This window comes from Giraffa tippelskirchi, chromosome 4 (genome assembly GCF_054371585.1).
Source record: "Giraffa tippelskirchi isolate mGirTip1 chromosome 4, T2T-mGirTip1v1.2.pri, whole genome shotgun sequence".
In the NCBI taxonomy this organism is placed as follows: domain Eukaryota; kingdom Metazoa; phylum Chordata; class Mammalia; order Artiodactyla; family Giraffidae; genus Giraffa; species Giraffa tippelskirchi.
In genome coordinates this window covers 134,039,473-134,057,055 of record NC_137278.1, presented here as the reverse complement: position 1 = coordinate 134,057,055, position 17,583 = coordinate 134,039,473, and the positions used below count along the sequence as shown (strand labels likewise).

The 17,583-nt window shown below is 42.0% G+C and overlaps 1 long non-coding RNA gene across 1 annotated transcript in view; it reads left to right on the top strand.

The window, feature by feature from the left end:
- The first annotated feature begins 2,266 nt into the window (after positions 1-2,266).
- The window catches only part of LOC145545823 (uncharacterized), a 39,038-nt gene continuing 23,721 nt past the window's right edge, over positions 2,267-17,583 (top strand). The window contains exons 1-2 of the long non-coding RNA XR_014082231.1: positions 2,267-2,397; positions 2,474-2,595. This is a non-coding gene — a long non-coding RNA (uncharacterized LOC145545823). The remainder of the gene's footprint in view (positions 2,398-2,473; positions 2,596-17,583) is intronic.

Below are 17,583 nucleotides of genomic sequence, written 5' to 3'. Positions count from 1 at the left end.
GACCAGAATCTTCCACATCCTTGAACACCAACTCTGCTCCCTGAAGTACTCTGCAGGCAGCCTAGACCCTGGTCTCGAAGTCATCACCCTTTCTTCCCTGGAGGGCTGGTCTTGTTTGCTCACCAAATCTTGTCTTTACCATTCTCTACACACTTTCAGAATAATCTGTCACTCTCCTGATGAAACTGATCAAGATCCTAAAATCAAAACCCCTGTCTCAGCTTCACCCTCTACAGTAGCTCCCCACCTCTTGTTCCTCACCACTCCTTAATTCCACATACTCTGTGTTTCAGGCTTTCTGAAATACTTGATCTTCCCCAAAATGTTGCTTTTTCTTGTAGGCTTTTGAAACAGCCATTGCCTCTGCCTGAGCCTCTTCCTCATTGACCTGCCTAACTCCCAGTTCCTCAGGTCTCACCCAAGACATCACTTCTTTCTGGAGGCCTCCTCTGATCTCATGGGTGCTCCCACAGAACTTGTCTTACCTCAGTCATAACATTTGTCACATGAGGTACTTGCATGTCAATGTGTCTGTCTTCCTCTCTGGACCAGAAGTTTCCTGAAGACCAAAGCAATGACCACTTTGCCAGGTCTCCTCAACATACAGCATGGCGACTAGTATATTACCTATTATTGACTAAATGCCACCAATTGTCCAAAAAAGGACACACTATATCCATAAGAGAAAGAATTGAAGATGAAAGCATGGAGCAAAAACTCTACTTTTTAAAAATGCTTTTATTAATTAGAAAACATTATTTACACACACACAGCTGTGAAGAATGGCAGCAACATCAGCATGGTGGCTGTTTGGATCAGCTGTGGAATCACATGGGTTCTAGTGCTGGCTCCATATTCAAGAGCTCAGAGACCTGGTGCAGTTAACTTGGATTTTCTCCATCTGCCAAAGAGTTGCCTGTCTTGATGAATTACTAGCTGAATCCAGTAAGTGAGTATAGACCGTAGACTTTCAAAATTACAAGATACTATATAAAGAGGAGGAAGTACTACATACTGCAATTCTTCTACTCTTCAAAAAAATCTTTTCAACCTTAAAATTACACACATAATAATTTTATCACTTAGAAAAGTTATAACAATAATTCTCTACATTAGCATCAGATTTGGACTTTTCGAAGTACTTTCATGTCCATTATCATAATCTTCATAAACGAGATAGGAAAAGTAGAAATTAACATCTCTATCTTATAATTAGTGAAGCTGAGACCCAGAGAATAGATGATTTGCCCAAGAGAAGCTGCTACAAGCTTCAGGGAAGGGGCTGGGTCTTTTGTTTCCTAATTGGGCTCTGCATTTGCCATATCAGACTTCAGAAAATTTTGGTTCTAGAATGTTCCATCTCCCACAGTCCCAAACTAAACACACACACACACACTCCAATCCCTAAGTAATTACCCTTAGCTTCACAGAAAATTCCATCCAAGAAAATAGTTGCATTTAGGGAGATTTAGAGAGAAACACAGAGCAGACTCCAGACTCTTGTGGGCCCCAAACAGTTGGGCAAAGCATAACACTTAGTTCTATATAAAACTAAACCTCTCATTTCAGGAGCCAACAAAGAAAAAAAAAGTCAACCAAAATTCTGCATTGAGATAATAAAAATATCTTTTGTTATCCCCTAAGACAGATTGTATATGTGCTACATGTTAATTTACTGTCAATTTATTCACTTTTATATAATCTCATCCAGTCAAGGTAGATTTCATTCCATTTTCATCTTGTGTACTTCCTCTCAGAGCTTGGTAATTTCTTTTCTATTTTTATTCATTCCACTTTTGCTTCCTGTCAATTTTTATATCAAATCTGCTTCAGTTCCATTTGGCAAGCTGCAATCATGAAAATATTCCTCATGCTTTAATGTTTAAATTTGCCATTGCACTTTAAAACGGCTCTCTGTTCCAAAGGCGCAATGTCAGCGCTTCGCCTGGCGTAGCTCCCGGGCGTACAGAAGGCAGGGGCTCCATTGCTATCATGGCTCTTCATCCCTGTCTGAAAATTTCCCTTTATTTCCTAGTCATTGAGGGAGCACTGAGAACCTACTCTGTGCCGACCGCTCTGTGAGGGCAGTGAGAATACAAGTCAGAGGGGAAGTGAAATAAGACCGTAACTAACCGAAAGCTGGTGTATGATGGCAGCACAGGTGTTCAGGGGACGCTGCCCACGCTGTTGTGGAGGAAGTGGCAGGCTCAGGAGGAAAGAAAACCCGTACAGCAGTCATAAAAACCAGATGCCCTTCCCGGTACCTAGAAGAGGAATGTATACGCAGTGTGTCTGTCTCATGTGGGGGCCATTCTGCAGCCACTGGGCCACGGGACACAGAGAATAACCTCCAAAGAAGCCTCTCTTGGTGTACTTGACTAGAAGCTTGGTCCGGCGGTGGGTTCGGTGGGGGTACAGGGTGCTACGCGCTGGTTGAGACCACAGACACAGGTTACAGACTTCTCATCTTCAGCTTTTCAGACAACCTCTCATGCCCTGGGGAGAGAAGAGAGCACAAAGTGGGGACAGATCAGACTGTGGAACCAAACTGGTTGGATTCAAAAACCCAGCTCTGCCATTGACTACCCGTGTGCGGTGAGTGTGTTACCCCAGCCCTCTAACTCAGCTCTCTCACCTGTACAGTGAAGTAGGCATCTAATGAGGAATGATTGAAGTCATTGAAAACAGTGATGCTTACAACAGTGCCTGGTACACAGTAAGCTCATGTCATCATGATGCTCCCTGATATAGTGTTTGAAGAAGCAGAACTTTCGAGTTCTGTGGCTCTGCGTCACCCTTTCTAGGTGCCCTGGTTGATGTGGTGCAGTGGCTCAAGGTGTGGTGGGGAGCATGAAGCTGGGAATATTAGCTGGTGCACCGTCTCCCAGCTGCAGCCATATCTGTAATTGATCTGTAACCTCTTCCTCCTGGCAGCAAGCCCTTTTCCTCTCACATTGGGAAGGGAAGCAGCATTTATCTGAGTTTATGATTCATTTATTTACTATGCACAGAGCAAGGTAACTGCCTCATGGAAACAGTCTTGAGAAAGACATGAGATCAGGAGAGTGGTGGTGGGTTTTTAACTTTTAATTTTGTACTGTGGTATAGCCGATTAACAATGTTGTGATAGTTTCAGGTGAACAGCAAAAGGACTCAGCCATACATGTACATGTATCCATCCTCCCTCAAACTCCCCTCCCATCCAGGCTGGCATATAACATTGAGCAGAGTTCCCTGTGCTATACAGTAGGTCCTTGTTGGTTATCCATTTTAAGTATAGCAGTGTGTACATGTCCATCCCAAACTCCCTAAATATCCTTGCCCCTATCCTTCCCCTGGTAGGATGGTGGTGGTTTTAAAACAATTTACTCAAAATCTCATAGCTAGCAAGAGCCAGGAGAGGAATTTGGTCCCGAGCTTCAAATGCCTGCTCTCCCCCTGCTTCACCACACTTCGAGTGGTGTGAGAACACACACACACACGCACACACACACACATCACATATGTTCCTGCCCTGGAAGAATATACTTCAAGTTCATTGTCATCACTTTCACCTGTACACACTGTGGGAGTGGTGAGCGATGTTCAGGGATCATTGCCCCCACGGACAACTAGAAAAGACCAGCAAATATTATTTCCTACTTTGCCGCTCATGTACCACAGATACTCCTCTCAAGTTCAGTTATCTAAGTGAACAAGTATATTCACTCATTCAGTCAACAAGCAGTTCTTAGAATTCACTACAAGCAAGGCACTGTTTAGACACGGGTGAACAGCAGTGAACTAAATGGGCAAAATCATCACATTAAGAGTTTACTTTTATTGGTGTGGAGGAAGAGGAGGCAGATAATAAACAAGTAAACACATAAATTTCAGATTACGATGCCTGCTGTTAAAAAGATAAAATAGGTCAATGATACAGAGAGAATCATTGATCACCCAGCAACCAAGCAAGCTGTTAAAAATGGATCATTTCACACCCTGGCTTCAAACCTGTCGATTTCACTGGACTTGGAATAAAATCCAGATCTCTTTCCACGTCCTTCAAGTCCCCACGTGATCTCTGACTTCATCTTCCGCCATTCTGTTTCTTCTTCGATCATCTCCAGTCATCTCGGCCCTCTTACTGTCCTTCAAAAAATATAAAGCTCTGTTCTCTCCCCAGGCTTTGCCCCTGTTGTTTCCTCTTTGTGGAACATTCTCCTCCCCCCTCATCCCCACCAGCAGGCCCTTCCTATGCCCCCCAGCTCTTTAAATGTCTCATTCCTTCTCATCTTTCTGCTAAAAAAATAACACCTCTTCAGAGAGCCATCCCTGATCACTCTACAGTCCTATGATTTTAAATCTCCTTCCTTTTATTTTGCTAGGTTTTCTTTATAGCACTTGCCACTATCTGAAAGTGCCTGATTTATTCACTGATGCATTTATTGTCTCCCTCTCCTGCTGATGTGAGGGTGGAGACTCTGTCTCATAGTCCACTGTATCCCCAGTACTTAGAACATATATAGTGGGTTCTTGCTCAGTGTTAATTGACTAAATGAAAGCACGTCCAAAACAACAGCCAAAAGAGAACCCTGACAATTAGCAAATGGCATATACTTCTAAAGACTGCCCTCTAAGCAGCAAAAATCTTCTCTGTGATAAGACCAGGGAACCAAAATGTTGGGAAGTGGAGAATATGTGAGAATACAAAACACCAAATTGTATTTTTAGTCTTCAGACTCCAAAGGCTCTGAAATTAGGGGCAATTTGGAAGGAAACTATCACATGTTTATAAAGGTTTGTTTGCAAACTGATTTTTCATTTTTGAGACCAGAAGTTAGGTTAGCACCCATCTAACCATTGGTATAAATATCAAAATAAACACATGATTGCTTTTCTAACATAATTTCTTTACATAGTTTTTCTACTTCCAGAAAGAAAAGTAACATAAAACTATAAATTGATCATTTGAAGTGGTCTGTGGATTTAGAGAAGAATCACACAATTTCAGAGATAAAGGAATTTTTTAAAAAAATAATGCTTTTTAGTAATAGAACCTTTTGTTCCAACCTATTATGCAGAACATGTAAGAACACATAAGGGAGGTAAAGCAGAGGTGGTCTGGTTGCGGGCAGGACAGTCACCTCACCCCAGCCCTCCAGATGTCTCCCTGACCCCTAAGCACAAGAGCATAGGGAGGACCTCCTGACACAGCCAGACCTGCTTGTCTCATTGGCCCTGAGAAAGAAAATGACAACTCACACCACAAGGGCAAATAAGGACACTTCAGAGCTGACACTCAAGCCTGGGTTCCTGACGCCTGTTCATCCTTTTAACTAAACCATAGCAACCTTTCAAAAGGATCGAATAACATATTTAAAGAGTGTTCCCTTGGCTGGACTTACCAGGCTTCTTCTAAGTACAATCACGTCTTGTAAAGCATTTCATCTGCCGGTGATCACACTGTAGCATGCTTGGTCCTCTCAGCCTGGCCGGTACCACCTGCCCTGTGCCTCCCTTTTCTAACCCCTCACTTACACCCATGAATTTCAAGGCTAATGTTAAAATTCTTTTCTTAACTGGTCTCATTGAAAACTTCTAAACAAAACCACTCTGGACCAAATAGCTTGCAGGATTCTATTATTCCTTAAAAGCAGCAAGGAGAGGTATGATCCAGAGACTTGTGAAGCTGTGACAAAAGCAGACAGAGCTTAGCGGAAGGCACTTCTTCCTGTGTTTCTTCCACACCTCACACCTGGCAGGGGAAGGATGTAGTGCGGGTATTGGGAAAATAAGGATAGGAATTGATGTCATGTGGCTTCCATCTGGAGCGCTCCCAGCAAGGATTTGGAATACATCACTCAACCTGTTCACCCATCACTGGTCCATCCAGTGGGTATTTACACATTGACTGGGTGCTGTGTCAGGTTCTGAGGATACGTGCGTAATACTGTAACCCAAGGCAGTTACAGTTTGGTAAAAAATTAGCAACTACAGAAGAGATGCTGCTGAAGAATGAGCATAAACAGTCAGTGTGGTAGACTTTTGCTTTCGTGCCCCCTCCTTCAAATTCAAGCACCTCTCATTCATGGTTATATAGGCCCCGCCTGCCCTGACTTTGTCCAATCAGAGAGCAGCAAGCATGTTGCTAGCAGAGGATTGTCAAATGCTTGCTCCTGAAGACCTTTTTGTCATGACGAACAGCCCAAACTAGTCATATAGAGAAAGTCACAAAAGAGAGAGACAGAATTCTCAGGTTTCCAACTGCCCTTACCAACTTTCCAGACCTGTGAGAATAGCCATTTTAAATGTTCTGGCCCCAACCATCCCTTGACTGCAACAGCGTGAGGAACCCCAAGTAAAATAGCAGAAGAACCACCCCCAGGGTGCCAGTCAACCCACAAAATAATGAACAAATAAAATTGTGGTTATTTTAAATCTCCGAGTTCTGGAGTGGTTTGTTACCTAACAATAGAACATAAACATGTACATTTTTTTAAAAAGATACTCTCTTTTGTTAAAATTGATGCCAGGTTGAAGGTTTCAATTTTGATTGATTCTTTTTCCCAATGTGATCTCTCTCTTTCTCTCTTTCTCTCTTTTTATTGACATATAGTTGATTTACAGTGTAGTGCCAATTTGTGCTGTATAGCAAAGTGACTCAGTTATACAAATATATATATTCCTTCTTATATTTGTTTCCATTATGGTTTATCACAGGATACTGAATATAGTTCCCTGAGCTATACCTTAGGACCTTGTTGTTTATCCATTTTAAATGTAATAGTTTGCAATTACCAACCCCAAACTCCCAGTCCATTCCTCTCCCTCCCTCACTCCTCCTTGACAACCACAAGTCTGTTCTCTCTTTTAAAATAGTGTTTTCCAAGTGATTATTGTTATGGAATAATGTTCAGTTTGTTGCATGCATGCAAATATATTCATAGGAGGAGGAATAATCAGTAGACTATTGTCAAGGAAGAAGGCAAAAAACAGAATTTATAGGAGAAAGGAGAGAAAAAAAACTGAAGACAGTCTGGGAGAATGAATTTTGTTTGCACATTTTCGAGGTAAACTGATTAGCCTGTTTCTAACAAAAATAAAAGTCAGTCTGGGCACTTTGTTCTTAAGTAGGCAGATGAGGGGTTATCAAAGGAAAGAACTGAACTGATTATGGATTCTCCTCCCAAACCTTGAGAGTTTACCAGGGAGCTCACAGGTCAGGCTGTCCCGGGGCTATGGCTGATGGCGTCTTGTCATTAGACCTGATTCAGGGCTAAGCCGGGACTGCACCATTTTCCTCATCACAATTTTACTTACTGATTTTAATGTACTTTGTCGCTTTATTCTAAATTTTTAGTGAATTCTTTTAGATTTTCTCAGCATAAAATTAGATTGTCTGCACACAATGTACACCTTTCCTTTCATTAACATATAGCCGCTGACAAAGCACATCTTATGCAGGATAGAATCACAAACTGCAGTACTCAGAGCACACATATCTGTCAAGTGGATGCTGAGACTTTACTTAGATCCCTTTTACTCCCAGTATATGATTACTATGGCTAAGGCAGTGTTAATTTGGACCAGGGAACAATGGCAGATGGGCCATTTAGAGTTAATTCTCACCATAAAAGTTCTTCTGAAATCATCTGACTCCACAGGAAGTTCTGTCTCAGGATCTGGGCAGTAACAATTCTTGCTTTGATATTCAGCAGATGGTTAATTCTTATCGCATAGCACTGCACGATCACGCCACTCTACGGGATGCTGAGTTTATATCCTGTAAAATCAAAGTGGAACAGCACTATCTGGCTAAAAATGGTTTTAATAATAATCAAGAAAATAGAGGATTTTTTAAAATTTTAGAGTCAAGTTTTATAGGTAAATATTTCGCTATCTTTACTGGTGTCTCTGGCGGGTTCACACACACACACACACACACACACACACACACACACACACACACACACACACACACACACACACACACACCACTGTTACCATCATCACTGCCACACCATCGACCTGCCACTATACACTGTGCAGTCTCTGAATGGGAACCAGGTTTATACTTTATAAATGTTCCCCAAGGGACCTACTGCCTTGCTCTAGAAATGATCTATTCAACCTAGGAAATTTGCTGGGTGCCTGACTAAGAGGTGGAGTTTTCTGCAGAAGAGGTTAAAAGCTGTTTCCTCTCTTTAAGAAAGTTGAGGTTTATTCCACAGGTCAGTGGTTACATCTCTTGGGAAAGCCCTTTTCTTTTCCCTATCCTCAATGCATATTTTTGCAATTCAGGAGAGTGTGATTCTGCTTCCATTTAGCAGATCCTGTGGCAAGTTATTTCTGACAACTTAACAGACAACCACCTGCCTATGTGTACAATCAGAAATGCTGAGAGTCCAACCTTCTCTGAAGAATTTAATAATTGCAATTTACATTTATACCATTCAGTTTGCCAAAAAGACAGAAATTTCCTATTTTGAAGACTCTTATGGGAATCTGAATCAATCCTTGGGGTCTCCAGTATCAACCATTCTCACATTATATTAAAGACCCAAGGAAAGGCCATAGGATTGATGTATTCTGATTGGGGAGGTGGACACAGAAATAGAAAGCTGGTGGGCCAGTAGCTAGGGCCCTCTGGGCACTTGGGAGCTAGACATGTAGATGCATCGGCGTGCAAAGGATAGAGAAAGGCAGGCAAGCACAAAAAGGAGGAATTATGATGACAAAAGGTAAACTTTGCCCCCCTTTCAATTTCTTCCAGCTCCTTAATCTTCACTGTAACAGCTCTGTCTTACTGAGCACTGATATAGCAGGCTCGGGAAGATCTTTGCATGTGTTATCTCATTACATCTTTACATTTCCTAGTAGGTTCAACATTGGCTTGAAGTGAAAGGACAGCTGGAAAAACATTCTACTTTATAGGGTTATAGGATAATGTGAGATAGATAAGAGCTTTGCAGGCTATAAAGCATCAGGGTATGCCAGGTGGAATTTATTTCTTCTGTTTTTCATCATTTCATTTCTGGCAACTATTTTCAATGTCTGTGAGAGAAGGAGCTTTTCTATTCCTACAGTTCTTATTTTTCATTGTGCAGACTGTATTTCGTAAAAGAGGCAATGGGCAGATGAAATCGATGATTCAGTCAGTTCAGTCACTCAGTCATGTCCAATTGTTTGCAACTTCATGGACTGCATCGTGCCAGCTTCCTTGTCCATCACCAACTCCCAGAGCTTGCTCAAACTCATGTCCATCAAGTTGGTGATGCCATCCAACCATCTCATCCTCTGTCATCCCCTTCTCCTCCCACCCTCAATCTTTCCCAGAACCAGGGTCTTTTCCAATGAGTCAGTTCTTTGCACCAGGTGGCCAAACTATTGGAGTTTCAGCTTCAGCATCAATCCTTCCAATGAATATTGAGGACTGATTTCCTTTGAGACTGACAGGTTGGATCTCCTTTTGAAATTTGATCTCCATTTGAAATTGATGTGTATGTGCTTCTCACTGTGGTGGCCTCTCCTGTTACAGAGCACAGGTTCTAGGTGCAAAGGCTTCAGTAGTTGCAGCTCCTGGCCTCTAGAGGAGCTAGAGTCTCAGCAATTGACATGTGGGCTTAGTTGCCCTGCAGCATTGGAATCTTCCTGGACCAGGGATTGAACCTGTGTCCCCTGCATTGACAGGCAGATTCTTAATCACTAGACCACCAGAGAAGCCCTGTAGTTTCTTTTTTAAAACTTCTCTTCTTCTCCTTGTATTTTCACTCTTTCCTTTGGGCCCACACACCCCATCTCATCCCCATTGGAGGGTGCCTTTAAATGTGTGGTGGGTCCTTGTTTGGCTGTTCATATTTCAGAGTGATGCAGTGAAAAGCTAGTTTGGAGCTTTGTATATGTGGGAAAGGGCTCATGAATTGCTGAAATCTGCTTTAGTTATCAAGTGAGAAATCATCTTTTCTGCAGTGGTAGAATGCATAAGTCTTTCCCCAAGAACCATTCAGTTTCCCCCAGAAGAAACACCAGTCTCGAGCCTGGATGAGATACCTAGCTGTTATCACTGATTGCATAAATATTGGGAGTGAGTCAGGGAGAAAGCAAGGTTTGACCCTTCTATACCCCGTTTTGGGTTCCAAGCTTCATTCCTGCTCTCCACTACATCCAGCAACTCCAATTCGACTCTTCTCTGAGGCTTTGTAGAGCAAATTGCCTACATGCTTCTTCACGAACAATCCAAAATGATGGCTTCCTCAATCCATTTCACATCCTCTGTTTACATCTTTTAGGATTTTGTTCAAATAGCTTTTCTACTGAGCCTGCTACTCATTCTCTTTGTTACTGGAGATTTGACATTATTTTGCCTTCTGTATGTCTCTTTAGTGGAATCTCAGGGGGAAAATAAGCATGTGTATTCAATCCGTCTTTAATCAGAAGACCTATAACTATGCATTAGACTTGATTGGGTCATGCAAAAACATCTGTCTTGTGTGTTTCGAGGGGAGGGGAACAGAGGAGGAATTTCTCCTTAAGAAACATAAGCGTGCTAAGGTGATATTCACCTTGGACTGGAAGCAAGGAGCAAACAGGTTGGGGGCTCCGATTCCAGAGACTTCTCATTGGTGTAGGATGAGCCATATGGAGCCTCCCAGGATTGAGGCACAAACCCCAAGGTTTTACAGCCAGACGGCCCAAGAATGAACATTCTCCAACATTCAGTAAAGAGTTTTTAATATCACTGACCAGACCTATTTCTGCTTGGGAATGTTAAGAGAGGGGACTGTATTGACACTTGGAATGAATGATTATGGGGCAGAAAACAGCCTTGAAGGGCAATTTCAGAGAAGGTGTGAGAAGACTGGAAAAGGACCAGAAACTGTGTCCATGGATAGAGTTGAGGAACATTACATCCTAAAAATCACTTGTGGAAGGGGACCCTAGGAGAAAGGTCTGTCAGTCTGGGAGCATTTTTTCATTGTTATGTTTCAACATTAAAATAAATGTGATCTTATTTTGTGCCTCAAACTGGTGATATGAAATGTATTTGTTGGAAATATTTAAAATATATGTTTGTTTTTACTCTATTACATAATCATAATTTACCTCAATGCCTTAGCTTGTATTTAGCTTGAAGGACATTCTTGAGGTACTTTTAGATAAGAATTTCAAAGGGAAAGAGAAAGGGCAATGGTTTAGTTGGGAGGATTCTGTTTGGATTTGCTTTGCCCTCCTGGGTGACATCTGAGGGTGCTGATCAATGTCAGGCAGGGTGAGCAACTCCATGGGATGGTGAGAAGGCTGCAGTGCCACAAGTTGCTGACCTCCCCTGTAGGCTGGCTGCAAATGAAAACCAATGGGGTGGAGTAGCTATGGAAACCATGAAAGAGAACATTTCCTTTTCTTTTTTGCACATTACAGCAGAATTACAGCAGAATGACAAGCGTCTCTTTTTCTCCTTCCATCTATGACAAAAGTTCTGTGTCCTGGTTTCCACCTTCACTTAAAATAAATTACGAGAAAAAGAACATCTCAAAGAGCTGTTATTACTATGTGGCATTGCCCCTTTCCATCTTTCTATGGATTGATTTTAAAGCCATTTGATAGAATTAACCACGTAAGTCAGTCCCATTTATCCCAAGAATATTCACCTTTGTGCAGGTGATTCTGTAGCAAGGAACTTCTCCAAGGTGCCTCTTTCAACCACATGAAGGTCATTTTTGAGGCAAGGAGGCTGGGACCTGGAGAGACAAAGTCACTTTCTGAAAGGCCTCTGGGTCCCCATGCAGGTCTGGGTCCACACGCAGGTCTGAGTCCACAGGCCACATATGCCTTCATAGCACAGCATTTGAGATTTTTAATGAAGTTATCTGTCCTCCATCTGTTTCCCTATATATATTGACTCTTTCAGTCTCAATCGGAAATACACATTTTATGAGCTCCTGACATTTATAACCTATGCATTTTATTGGAAACTTTCTGCCTTTTGTTGACAACATATTAGCTCTTGGGCTTAAGTTTTTCAAAGGTATAATTTTTGTTTAGTTCCAGGCAATGGCAGTTCTACTTTGTGTCTGTGCCTTCCGTCATCAGCTGTCACTCTGTGCCCACTTGTTCTTTTATTAAAGTGTCATCAGGAAGGCACACAATTGATCCAGGGTACAGAATCCTGTTCCAGCAGCCAATGAATCATCCAGTGTTGTGTGTCCACTGGCAAAAAAGAACTCCATGCAGCACATTCATTTTCTTAATTATTCTTATTATTCACTGCTATAAAGAGGAATTGTTATTAATTCATTCTCCCTGGAGATACCCCCCAATCCATTTCAAAGACTATGATACTAATTATTGTAGGATCTTTACACTCACTTTGTTTCACTCTGTTCTACCTTCTAAATCAGAGTATGTCTTGTTCTATTTATACATTTTTTTCTGTCAATATTCATGCCAGTGATGGAAGAAACTTGGCCAGTACAAGTACACTCTCTAAGATCCTAGTGGATGATGTAAAACAAGCTCATGAGGCAGGAGGAGAGTATCATCTTATGACACGTGGACCTGGATTGCTGGTGGCTCACTCACCTAGAAAAACACAAAACAGACCATTGGGTTCCAGTCTCTCTCAGATCTCATTCAGTTGAGGAATAATGTTGAGCTCCCGATAGACATGAATATTTCAGCTCTAAGTAGATCATCTTTAGTGTCAATGAAAAAACGTCACCTCTCATATCAGTAAACAAAAGATGATGCCCCCATCAAGTCATCACACTGTAACTCCCCTCCCCATGGTGAGCCCCAGGGGAACTCAAGAGAGAAAGAGGAGCCTGATCAAGCCATCAGCCACTGAAGCCACCCCCACCTCCGCCAAAGGTGCACCCTGAGGAGACTCAGGATGAGAAAGCACAGGATACTGGCCCTGGATAGTTAAGGTGCATATCAAAGGAACGATCACAATGAGTCCAGACTTTTGTAGCTTCACTGGTGGCTCAGCAGTAAAGAATCTGCCTGCCAATGCAGGGGATGCAAGTTCAATTCCTGGGTTGGGAAGATCCCCTGAAAAAGGAAATGGCAACCCACTCCAGTATTCTCTTGCCGGGAGAATTCCAAGGACAGAGGAGCCTGGAGGACTATAGTCCATGGGACCACAAAGAATCAGACATGACTTATCAACTAAACACAGCAACAATACATAGAAATGCACTGAATTCATTAAGTTGAGATGTCTAGTTTCCTTTAATTAACAGTAACATTTTGATGTTCCACCTCTGGTCTTTGTTTGCAAAAACTACATATCCTGGCTCCTCTCTTACCTCTTCAGAACGCTCTTTCAGAATGGTTCGAGAGGCTGTGTACCAACCTACGTCCTCAGTTTTGTCCACCAGATAAAACAATTCTCGGCTTTTAGGTTGTGCATTTGTTTCAGGTGATGTTAGGAAGAGGAAACCAGCCTAATTAGAGGAATATTTTGAAACATGTTTTTGTGCTTTGGAAGTTTCAATATATTGTATTAGGTAGAGTATTTGTTGTTCAGTTGCTAAGTCGTGTCCAACTCTTTGCAACCTCATAGACTGCAGCATACCAGACTCCTCTGTCCGCCACTCTCTCCCAGGGTTTGCTCAAATTCATGTCCATTGAGTCGGTGATGCTATCTAACCATCTCATCTTCTCCTGCCCCCTTCTCTTTTGCCTTCAATTTTTCCCAGCATCAGAGTCTTTTCCAATGAGTCTGCTCTTTGCATCAGGTGGCCAAAGTACTGGAGCTTCAGCTTCAGCATCAGTCCTTCCTGAAGATTATTCAGAGTTGATTTCCTTTAGGATTGACTGGTTTGATTTCCATGCTGTCCAAGGGACTCTCAAGAATCTCCAGCACCACAGTTCAAAAGCATCAATTCTTCAGCGCTCGGCTTTCTTAATGGACCAACTCTCACATCCATACATGACTACTGGAAAAACCATAGCTTTGACTATACAGTCCTTTGTCGGCAAAGTGGTGTCTCTGCTTTTTAATATGCTATCTGGATTTGGCATAGCTTTCCTTCCAAGGAGAAAGTGTCTTAATTTCATGGCTGCAATCACAATCTACAGTGATTTTGGAGCCTGAGAAAATAAAGTCTAGAAATCAGATTTATTGTAGATTTGTACCACTCTGGAGCAGTCCACATTTAGTTAAAGTTCTCAGGTAAAGCTGTGGCCCCATCATAGGGCTATAAGTAACAATCTGTAGAATAAATTGATAATTGGATTCCTTTCCCTTATTCATTTAGCTTTAAATTCTAGCAAGAAGGGGCAGTGGATATATTTGGGATTCATTTGGGCTTAAACATGCACTCACTGATTAACACTGGGCAGGTCACCTAAACTTTCTAGCTCTCAACTTCATAATCTTGAGAATGGGGATGATAATGCCTATTTCACTGGGATATTAAATGTGTCAGTGCCTGACACATGTTAAGTACAGAAGAGTAGCTGTTATTTTGCTCTAGGATATTACTGAAGCATAGGAAACCTTACCTTTTCCACTGACTCTAGGCAGTCAAACACACTCTGCAAATTCCCTGGGGGTGTACATTTTCATGCTCCTGGTTCAGACCAAGGACATCTTTCTTACACTCCTCACAGAATAGCGTAATTTGGAATAAAGAATCTGAAAGATCTAATTGTTAATGAATACAAAATGCCGGAATACAAGGAATTCAATCTTAATCAGTATTAAGGAATACAATCTTCCTTAATATTGAACTTAAATTTTCCATTTTCAATTTTAGAATCTACTTTAGAAATCCTCATTTTATATTCGATGGTTGACATTTTCGGGTCTCTATCTTGTGAGGTAAGAACAGGATTAAGTGTAAAATGAAGGACAGATCTCTAGTGTAACGTTTCTAAGGACAATGCTGTAAAGCATGCCCCTGGGTGTCACAAATCCTTGCAAGCTGCCTGGGGACCCAGGCACAATAGAGTCGATGTTTCAAGGAGGGGAGAGGGCTGCAAGAGGCAGCCAGGTCGTAGCGTGGGAGGAGAGCTTGGCGAAGCACTGGAAAGTCCCCTGGGGAGCCATGTTAGCCAAGTGCTAACAAATTTTGTCGTGATTTTGTGCCACTCCTCCTCCTTGCTAGCTCTGTCAGAGCATCCTGAATGATAACACTACGAGAAATGCAGTGACAGTCACACTTCAGCCCCAGCTGACAGGAAAGTGACAGGTATTCACTAACAGTTTCTTCCAGTCCTGATTAGCTGTTCCACAAGTCCACTCCCTGTAGGATCCAGGAGAGCTGACATGTTCTAACTGCTCCATTTATCTGCCAAGGAGTATTTTATTTAGTGGTGAATCAGAGAGCTCGGAGCTGTTATTTGGGGAGCTGGACTCACCATTTTAGAGCACAGGATTTTTATGCCTTAAGACCAAAAGCTCACGAAGGGTAAGCACCTCCCAGCAACTTTTAGAATTTTTTATTTTTTTATTCTGCACAAGCTTTATCTCTGGGTCCCTATACATACTATTCACTCAGGATAGTTGGTTGATTGAGTTGAAGCTCCCCTTCCTCCGCCTGTACCATCCTTCTGACACTCAAAGAGAATACACTCACAGCTTGCAAAGTGCCTCTCACAGTGTGTATGCCATGTGGCATGAGTATGTCATATTATTACATGGAATCGTTTGGTTTCTGTTAGGTAGTTAGAATAGGAAACAGGAGTCCAAAATGGCAGTGGCTAAAAGACAAGGAAGGGAAAAGCCCACGAAAATAGAACAAAGGAAGGTCCAAGGACTGGAGTGAGGACCTCAGGTAGAATAAACAGCACTCCTGGCTAGCCCAATTTCCATAGGGCAGGCCCAGGGGGAGGAAAAAAACATATAAAAAGAGGAGCCAAAGGGCCAGGTCTCTCTCTCTCTCTCTCCCATGCGTGCGTGCTCTCTCTCTCTCTCTCTCCCACCCTGGGACCCCCCAGCCCCCCCAGCCCCCCCAGCTCCCCCACCCCCCCGCACACACTCTCTCACTCCCCCACTCTCTTCTCTTTGCGTATTTGAGTCAGCATGCCCTCACACCTCAAGGATGGATTTTTCTGCTATTTTCTAAATAAAATAGAGCTGTAACACGGAGCTGTAACACTGATCTGTCTAAGAGCTAGAACACGGTCTGTTCAAGACCTGAGAGCTATAACACAGTCTGTCCAAGAGCTGTGGCACTCTGAGGGCTTTAATGTCCGTTGCTTCAAATTTTTGTTGAAACGAAACAGAACTGAGGAGAATACACTTGCCTGACAGTTTCTTTCCTTCATTCTCTGTTTTCACACTTCTTAACACCTGTTTATTTATTTATTGGCTATGCTAGGTCCTCGTTGCTGCACATGGACTTTCCCTGTTGGAGAGCAGGGGCTACTCCCTAGTTGTGGTGCAACGGCTTCTCATTGCCGTGGCTTCTCCTGTTGCAGAGCACAGACTCTAGAACATGGGCGTCAGTAGTTGTGGTGCAGGGGCTTAGTTGCCTCTCAGCATGTGGGGTCTTCCAGGATCAGGGTTTGGACGTGTGTTCCCTGCATTGACATGCAGATTCTTACCCACTAGACCACTAGGGAAGTCCTTGGTTTTCGTACTGTGCTCGTTGGGGTCTGAGAAAATAAAACATGGGCTCAGGGCCAAAACACATGACTCAAAAGCAACTCCCTTTCCATAGAGATTTGTTAATGCTCTGAATGAATTGCTCAGAAGGACTCATTTTTTTACCTAAAGGGTTTTGTCCCCCTCAGTTTCTGTATTTTTTAGTTTTCCAGACCTTCTAATTACCCAGTCACAAGTCAAATGGTCCCTGTCCTTTGAGATACTGACTTACAGTGATGTCACACTTTCAAGGACAAAATAAACCCAAAGAAAGAAGAAGAAATGAAATAATAAAGATAGCAGAAATCACTGTAGTTGAAAACAAAAAGTACAGAGAGTCAGTGAAACAAAAGCTGGTTCTTTGGAAAGATCAATGAAATTGACAAACCTCTAGGGAGACTGACAAAAATAAAAGGGAAAAGACGCAAAGTACCAATATCAGGAGTGAAACAGGATATTCCTGCAGATCCTGCAAACATCAAAAAGATAAGAGAATACCGTGAATAAATCTACGTGTATATTAAATCTGACTGCTTAGGTAAGTGGATCAGTTCCTCAAAAACATCAACTACCACCACTCACACTGTATGAAACAGATAATTTGAATAGCCTTATGACTACTAAGGAAATTGAATCAGTAATACTAAAATTCTTCATAAAAGAAAACTCTGGTCTCAGACTGTTTCATTGGAGAATTCTATGAAGTATTTAAAAAAGAATTAAGATGAATTCTATAGTCTTGTGTAGAAAATGAAAGAGAATGGAATATTTTCCAATTCACTTTATGAAGCAAATGTTAACATGATACCAAAACCAACAGAGACAGTATAAAAACAGAGAGAAAGAAAACCACAGGCCAGTATCTCTCATGAAAATAAATGCAAAAATTCTTAACAAAATATTAGCAAGCTGAATTCAGCAATATATGAAAAGAATGTTATACCATACCCAAGGGGGGTTTCTCTCAGGGACTGCAAGGATGGTTAAATATTCAAAAATCAATCAAT